The sequence below is a fragment of the Humulus lupulus genome, chromosome 7 (assembly GCF_963169125.1).
Source record: "Humulus lupulus chromosome 7, drHumLupu1.1, whole genome shotgun sequence".
Classification (NCBI taxonomy): Eukaryota; Viridiplantae; Streptophyta; class Magnoliopsida; order Rosales; family Cannabaceae; genus Humulus; species Humulus lupulus.
In genome coordinates this window covers 188,996,092-189,005,128 of record NC_084799.1, presented here as the reverse complement: position 1 = coordinate 189,005,128, position 9,037 = coordinate 188,996,092, and positions in this window count along the sequence as shown.

The window sequence follows — 9,037 nt, the reverse complement described above, 5'->3', positions numbered from 1 at the left end:
TATTCCAGAATCTCAAAGGGGCCAACAAACCTAGGACTTAACTTGCCTTTCACTTCAAATTGTTACACCCCTCTCAAAGGAGAAACTCTGAGAAACACATGATCACCGACTTGAAACTCTACACTTCTATGTTTCAAGTCTGAGTAACTCTTCTGTCGACTCTAGGAGGTGATCATCCGAGCTCTAATCTTCTCAATTGCCTCATTGATCCTCTGAATGACCTCAGGACCTAAGTACTTCCTCTCACCGGTCTCATCGCAATGGATGGGCGATCTACACTTCCTCCCATACAACATTTCATATGGTGCCACTCCGATAGTCGCCTGATAGTTGTTATTATAAGAAAACTCAATAAAAAGGAGATACTTACTCCAAGATCCCCCAAAATCTAGCACATAGGTCCGCCACATATCCTCCAGTATCTGAATCATCCTCTCAGACTATCCATCCGTCTGAGGATGATAGGCAGTACTAAACCGCAACTGCATGCCCATAGCCTTCTACAAGCTCTCCTAAAACTTAGAGGTGAAGGTGGGGTCCTTGTCCTATCAACCCCGGAGCCCCATGGAGTCACACAATCTCCTTTACATAAAACTCAGCGTACTGCTCCACCGTGTAAGTTGTCTTAACAGGCAAAAAGTGGGCTAATTTAGTGTACCTATCCACAATCACCCACACAGAATCATGTTGTCCCACTGTCTTCAATAATCCAACTATGAAGTCCATGGTGATATCCTCCCACTTCCACTTTGGAATCCCTAAAAGCTGCAGCAACCTTGCTGGCCTTTAATATTTAGCCTTCACCTGCTAACAGGTTAAACATTTGGTAACATAGTCCACCATGTCCTTCTTCATCCCCGCCCACTAATACAGAGTCCTCAAATCTTGGTACATCTCTGTCGTACCCGGATGTAAGGAGTAGGGAGTGGTATGAGACTCATCTAGAAATCTCTTGCCTGATACTAGAATCCATCAGAATGTAAATTCGACCTTTTTACCTCAGTAAACCCACCTCTGAAATAGAAAAGTCTCTAGCCAATCCAACTAAGACATCCTCCCTTTGTTTCCTCAACTAGGGATCCTCCTTCTGTGCTTCCTTGATCCTCTCAAAGAGCGTGAACTGAAGAGTGATATTGGCTAGCTGACCAACTACCAATTCAATTCCTACTCTGGTCATCTCTTCAGCTAACTTTTTCTGATATCTGCCTTGAACTGAATAACTGCCCCGGGCTCTTCTGACTCAATGCGGCAGCCACCACATTGGCCTTCCCTTGATGGTACAAAATGTCACAGTCCTTCACCAACTCTAGCCAATGCCTTTGGTGCATATTTAGATCCTTCTGAGTAAAGAAATACTTTAAACTTTTAAGGTCGATCTATATTTTGCACTTTTCCCCATACAGTTAGTGCCTCCATACCTTCACCGTGAATACAACCGCTACTAGTTCTAGATCATGAGTGGGATATCTCTGCTCGTACTCCTTCAGCTGTCTAGATGCATAGGCTATCACCTTTCCAGCTTGCATCAATACACACCCCAAACCCTGCCTTGAAGCATTGCAGTAAACTACAAGCTTTTCATTGTCTGATGGAAGACTCAGTACCGAGCGGTGATCATTCGCCACTTCAACTCCTTGAAACTGTTCTCACATATATCTATCCAAACATACTTGGTCTTCTTATGCCTAAGCTCAGCCAATGGTGTACCTATTTTGGAGAATCCCTCAACGAAACATCGATAGCACCTTGCTAATTCCAAGAAGCTCCTAACCTCTGGTACACTGCTCAGCCTTGGCCAATCTCTCACTGCCTCGATCTTGGTTGGGTCCACCATAATCCCCTCCTTACTCACAATGTGGCCAAGAAATGTTACTTGGGGCAACCAAAACTCACATTTACTGAACTTAGCATATAGCCTATGCTCTCTCAGCCGCTATAGTACCAAGCGGAGATGTTGCTCGTGCTTTGTCTCTGACTGGGAGTACACCAGTATATCATCGATGAATACGATCACAAACTTATTTAAGTAATCCCTGAAAACCCAATTCATCAAGTCCATGAAGGTTGCTGGGGCATTAGTTAATCCAAAGGACATGACCAGGAATTCATAATGTCCATACCTTGTACAGAATGCGGTCTTTGGTATGTGCTCCTCCTTAATCCTCAAATGATGGTAGTCAGACCGAAGGTCAATCTTAGAGAACACTGTTGATCATGGGCAGTGGATACTTATTCTTAATGGTCAACTTATTCAACTCTCTGTAATCGATGCACATTCTTAAGGATCCATCATTCTTCTTGACGAACAACATTGGAGCACCCCATGGCGAAAAACTGGGTCTGATGAATCCTAGATCTAGTAACTCCTGCAACTGAATCTTCAGTTCTTTCAACTCTGCTGGAGCCATTCTATAAGGTGTCCTAGATACTGGCTCCGCCCCTGGCGCCAACTCAATGATGAAATCAATGTCTCAGTGTGGTGGCAGCGCTGGCAGGTCTGCTGGGAATACATTAGGAAACTCACACACTAGTCTGGTCTCATCTGGTCCAACTGAAATGATTCTAGAGGTATCCACTATGTTTGCTAGGAATCCTAGCAACCTTCTTGCATTAGGTCTCTAGCCTTCAGTGCAGAGATCATAGGAACTCGTGGTCCACTCACTGTCCCCACAAACACAAAGGGTTCATCCCCACCAGTCTATCCCTAGAATCATATAAAAGTTATCCATCATCAGTTCAATCAGATCCACCGTAACTCCCTACTGTCTATCTCCACTGGTAATGCACTAACCCATCTCCTAGAGATTACCAGTTCCCCAGTTGGCAACAATGTCCTAAATCCTCTAGCATACAAATCACAAGGTCTACACAAACGGTCTATCGCCCTAGCAGATACAAACGAATGAGTAGCTCCTGAATCAATCAATGCAATAAATGAAGAACCAACACTAGAAATTTGACCTGTCACGACTGAGGGACTAGCCTCAGCCTCGGTCTGGGTCAAGGTAAACACTCTGGCTGGGTTGAGGCTGTCACTCCTCTTTGGTTCTTCTTTTCTAGCTTGTGGGCAGTCCTTCCTTAGGTGACTGACACTCCCACAGATAAAGCATGCTCTGACTCTACGTTCCCCCAGATGTCATCGCCTACACCGTGGACACTCTGGGAAGCTTCTCCAGTTCTCTCCCCCACCTTGATGGCCACCAAAAGCACCCTGTGCCCTCCTATCTAGACCAAGAGGAACAAAAGAATTCGGGGCCTTTCTCTTCTGCTCATTGGGGCCACTACCCTGACTAGAACCAGTGAAGGGAGGCACCATCCTCCGAGCATCGCGCCTTGCAGCGCCTTTTCTCCATATTTGATCTTCAGCCCCCTTAGCTGTAAGGGATTTCTCCACTACTTGAGCATAAATGGTAGTCCTCGAATCTAATGTTATCTTAACATCATGAGCTATCATCATATTCAATCCACGTACAAATTGATCCCTCCGTTCCATATCAGTAGGGCACCAAATCCGGCGTGAACTTCGCCAACCAGTCAAACTTCAGAGCATATTCTGTAACGGTCAATCTGTTCTGAGTCAAATTAGTAAAATCATCCACCTTTGTAGCTCAGACTGAAACACTATAATACTTCTCATTAAAAACTTTTCTGAATTCATCCTAGGACATAACAGTCACATCCCTCCTCTAGGACATAACTTCCCACTATATGCGGGTGTCATCCCTTAACATGTAGCTGACACAAGCCACCCCTCTTATTTCCTTCCACCCTCATGAAATCCAATATGGAAGAAATCATATTCAACCACTGCTCTACTTGCAGTGGGTTTGGACCGCCCTCAAAGGTGGGAGGGTGCTGCTTTTTGAACCTGTGAATACGGGAAATTCGTTGAAGAAGCAAGGCACCCGAGAAGAAGGCCTCGCATAGCGAGGCCCAATACGCCGCGTGTCAACCAAGTGCCTCACGCACCACTCGCGATGCCCAAGTGCCTTGCACAGCGAGGCCCCACACACTACAGCTAGCCAAGTGCCTCGCGCAGCCCTCATGATGCCCAAGTGCCTTGCACAGCAAGGCCCCACATGTTGCAGCTAGCCGAGTGCCTCGCGCACCCCTTGCGATGCCCAGGTGCCTCGCACAGCGAGGCCCCATACGCTGCAGCTAGCCGAGCACCTCACGCACCCCTCGTGATGCCCAAGTGCCTCACACAGTGAGGCCCTACACGCTGCAGCTAGCTGAGTGCCTCGCGCACCCCTCGCAATGTCCAAGTGCCTCGCACAGCGAGGGCCCACACGTTGCAGCTCTGCTTGCAGTGGGTCTGGACCGCCCTCAAAGGTGGGAGGGTGCTGCTTTCTGAACCTGTGAATGCGGGAAATTCGTTGAAGAAGCAAGGCACCCGAGAAGAAGGCCTCGCATAGCGAGGTCCAATATGTCGCATGTCAGCCAAGTGCCTCGCGCACCCCTTGCGATGCCCAAGTGCCTCGCACAGTGAGACCCCACACACTACAACTAGCTTAGTGCCTCGTGTAGCCCTCACGATGCCCAAGTGCCTCGCACAGCAAGGCCCCACACACTGCAGTCAACCGAGCGCCTTGTACACCCCTCGCGATGCCCAAGTGCCTTACCGAGTTGCTCATAATATGGTGACATCGCCTATGAGCTGAAGACACTTTGCCTGTATATAAAATATGTGAAACGCCTCATTGCCATGATTCCAGAGCATGGAGGAGAGCCACACGTAGTGAGGGCTTCATTGCCTCTTTCCGTACCCTATGTCCCAAGCCTCCCAAGTAGAGAATGAGAACTAGTAAATGTGTCCAACACTTAGCAAAATATTAGAAGGCGATGAGAGAAGATATATTTTGGAAGTGTGAGAAGGACCTTCAAGTACGGGGCATGTAAACAGATATGAGGTGTACGACCCTGAGGGAGGCAAGGGCGTGATTCCGACATCAGTGCCCGACAAGTAGTGGTGGTATGAATCAGTACAAGAAATGGTGGTACGAATCAGTACAAGAAGTGGTGGCATGACCTGCATGCCTCTGACCCTGTACTGACAACCGACATCACGACCCTCTGCTCCTCTACACCCTGTGCCACTACTCTGATAGAGTACCAGCGTACGATCTTGTCCCTTGGGACCACCATGTATTAGAGGCCATTAGAGCCCATCTATAAATAGGCTTTGATCCCTCAAATGAAGGGGTTGGAAAAATTCATTGTAAACAGAGATAGTAAAGCAATATACGATATTTTCCTCCATTGTTGTTTTGCATCTCTCTTTCTTGAGATTTTCCTAAGTCCTACCTATGTAGTTTCCGTAACAAGCTTTGAATTTTCTATCCATATATCATTGAGGAGTTCTTGCCGTCAATAATTTGGCGCCGTCTGTGGGAAGAACAAGTATCAAGCCAACGTTCTTTCATCACTTCTAGCAAGGAAAAATGCCTACGTCAACTACAAGATGTTGAGGTTCGCCTGGATGGAGAACAGCTGAGGGACTTCAGAAAAGACCATCCACCGCCTAAGCATGGAGATATGCCGGAGGAACATCCTGCCAAAAGAAAGTAGAAGGAAACATCATCCCTGGCTGTCCAACCCGGCAGAGATCATTCAGAGCCACCAGTGCACCCACATCCTCGGCCCCCGGTGGCACCACGCTTTGGCCACCGAGACCCGGGTCCCTTGACGCACAGGTGCAAGAGTCCCCAAGTGCACTCGGTGAGTTCCAGCACAAGGACTTGCTTTTATGAGGACAAGATTCGTGAGTTACACAAAAAGAATCGAAGGCTGGAAACCACATTAGAGAGCATGCGGGAGGTTTTAAACGACCTTCTGCAAGGAAAGTCGAGCATACCCCTTCCAAAGCATAAGGAGAAAGAGCGTGAAAGAGAGAAAACCACTGTCCCCGTAGACGATGGGAGAACCCGACTTTCCACCAGCAACACTCCCCAAATAAAGTACCATGAGGGACCTAGGTCAGCCATTTTTTCCCAAGAGCAAAGGCGAAGGGACGACGCTGGTCGTAAGAACGAAGCCGAAGTCACCTCTAAGGAGGCGCCCCCTGACCTAAGAGAAAAACTCAATGGGAGGAGGTCGGAAGTAAGGATGACACCTCCTATGGCCCCTCTAAAGGGTAGAGATAAGAGAAAGGCCAACCCTACCGAGCTGAGGGACTCCTTGAATAGGAGGCGACAATAGCTAGACACCAGGATGAGGAGCCTTCAGAGCAAGATCATCACGGCGTCTGGGGGCCCCATTATGTAATGCCCTGGCTACCCCAAAACAGTTACGGTGAACCGGAAATTTGACTCGATACTCGAGTCCTTTGCCTAAAAACGTGCTTCTAAATGTTATTAATTGGCTAAGGTGGAAAACCAATAAAAAGGAAAGGATATATTTTATTAAGTATATAAACTGTTCATGAGCTCATCAAAACATTTACAAGTTGTTTGTAACACAAAATGGTCACTACTGTTTCAAATTTACAAACCCGCCGACCTAAGTGGCAAAAATAGGGTAAACCCCCTAGTTCCTCTGAGAACTCCTTGGCCATGGTGGTCAAGCGGCCGCACATGTACACATCACCACCTAAGCTCTCCACTCAAGGCTGGGTGAGCTTTTCTTTCCCTTTTCCTGCACCACATAGCACCCATGAGCCAAAGCCCAGCAAGAAAACACAGTATTGTATATAAACATTATCAAATGATTATCATTATAATCACACAGAGCTTATAGCTCTTAAACAGATGAGTGAATATCATTTGAGGTTCTAGTAAACCATACTGAGTGATTGACAAACAAATCGCTAATTAAAACAGAAGAGTGACTGCTGGGTAAGCCACTAGCCTTAAATAGATGAGAGACTGATGGGTAAGTCTCTAACTTAACAGATGAGTGACTGATGGGTAAGTCACACAAGCGCTTATAATATTCATCGAACTTGAGGTAGGTCCGACATTAATGCTCTTTGAGTCATCCAATGCAGATATCGATTAGATCTAATCTTTATTGGCTTACGTTGAACACGCTAAGGCCGTCCTGGCTTATGAGTCAGCACTGAGTGACCAGTGCCCAGTAGGGCTGAGCAAAAAATCCAAAAAACCGAATAAACTGCCCAAACCAACTGCTCGAACACTGAAAAAACCAAAACCGACGAAACCGAAAACTGCTGAAACTGCCTTGGCGAAAACCGACATTAAATCGGTCGGTTTATAAGTTGGTCGCAAACCGACCGTACAAACCAAAACTGACCGAATATGGTTAGGTTCCAAATTTGTAGATATAACATTGTAACCATGTGTTTAGATTTTCAAATCATAAAGTTAAAATCTTTAAGTTAACAAATTAAATGAATCAATTTCATATTAAAAAAAAAGCTAAAAAATGGATTCCAATAATCTATATTTTTTTAAAATTAAATTTCCTTAAAAATTATTTAAAAAATAAAAAAAAATCAAGTTCGGTTTGGGCGGTTTTAACCGACTATACCGCGGTCTAAATCGGTCGATTTTTTTTGGTGTTGTAAGTAGGTCGGTCGATTTTTTGATCGCACCAATCCGAACCAAAAACTGAAATCTGGATTTTAGAATAGAAAAAAACCGCCCAAACCGACCGATGCTCAGCCCTAGTGCCCAGTACCACTGTCGAACCTGACTAATGAGTTACAGCTTCACAGTTGATACTGACACCTTTGCCAAATCTGACTAATGAGCCAGTACCACGCACAAGTGAGCAAGATTTGCTAAGCATTCAGTAATCAATCCATGTCCACATTTATACAATCAACATGTCTCATGAGCAACCACGCATGTCACATTTGGGGTGCAGTTTTCTTACCTCTGGTTCGAGCGAGAATTAATATAAGAACGACCTGTCTTTTGTCCCCTTAGCGGTTACCTGGTCATAACCAATTAAGGGATTCCATCAATAAAATGAATAACAAAGGTTCCCAAACCAAAACCTAGCCTCTGAGACATCGAATACTACTAAACCGGGTAATAGGATCGATCCCGAGGCCTAAGGCTAGAATCCCCGAGCCAAAAACTCAATTCTGGCCAAAATGCCACTAAGGGTCACGACCCTCCTTGGCCATGCCGCAACCCGCCCCTCAAACAGAGGCGGCCTCCTTCAGCACCCCTCAAGAGCCGCGGCCCTCCTTGGCCATGCAACCTACAGTTCAGCCTATTCTTTGGTTTTTCCTCCCTTGCGATTTTCCTTGGAACCAACCTTTCAAACCAAGCTCAAACACCACTTAAACATCCAATACAACCTCTAAACTTGATCTATAACACTCCCTCATCAAAACACAAGTTAAACCCCAACCAAAACTTCCATTAATTCCAACTATCCACAACAAAATCACAAGCTGAAACTAAACATCAAAACAGAGCATACCAGGGAACTAGTGGCTAGAAACTTACCTTAAACTTAGGTTGTGATGCTCTTCAATGGTATAACACTCTCCCAAACTCCCAAGGTCTACTTCCTAAGCTTGAATCCTCAACAAGTGCTCAAAAATCACAAAGGAAGTGGAGGAGAAGGAAGGTACGGGTAAGCTTAAGAACTTGCTCTGTTTTCCCTCTGTTTCACAGCCAAAGGTATTTTATATCTATCCTAGGGGTAAAAAGACCATTATACCCCTAGGTCAATTAAGGGTTTCTAAAGGCTCCCAAGGGAAAATTTATCCTTTCTAACCTATCTCATTAATCATAATTAACGCTCTCCAATTCCCGCTATTCTTGATAATCCCAAACACCAATAATTTATATCCCGTTACCCTTTAACTCCCGGTAACGCTCTAATCATTAAAATCACCTCGAGACTCATCCCGAACTTAAACCTGTTATGACTAGACCGCTAATCAATAATCCAAGATCATCTTATGCCGAATAGCTCGAACAAACCCACATTATAATGTGGTCTCAACAATATATCACCGACAATTATACAATTATGCCCTCAACGGGCCAAATTATCATCACACCCCTATAATTAAAATGTGGACCCACATGCATGCATTTAACATCATATTATAATA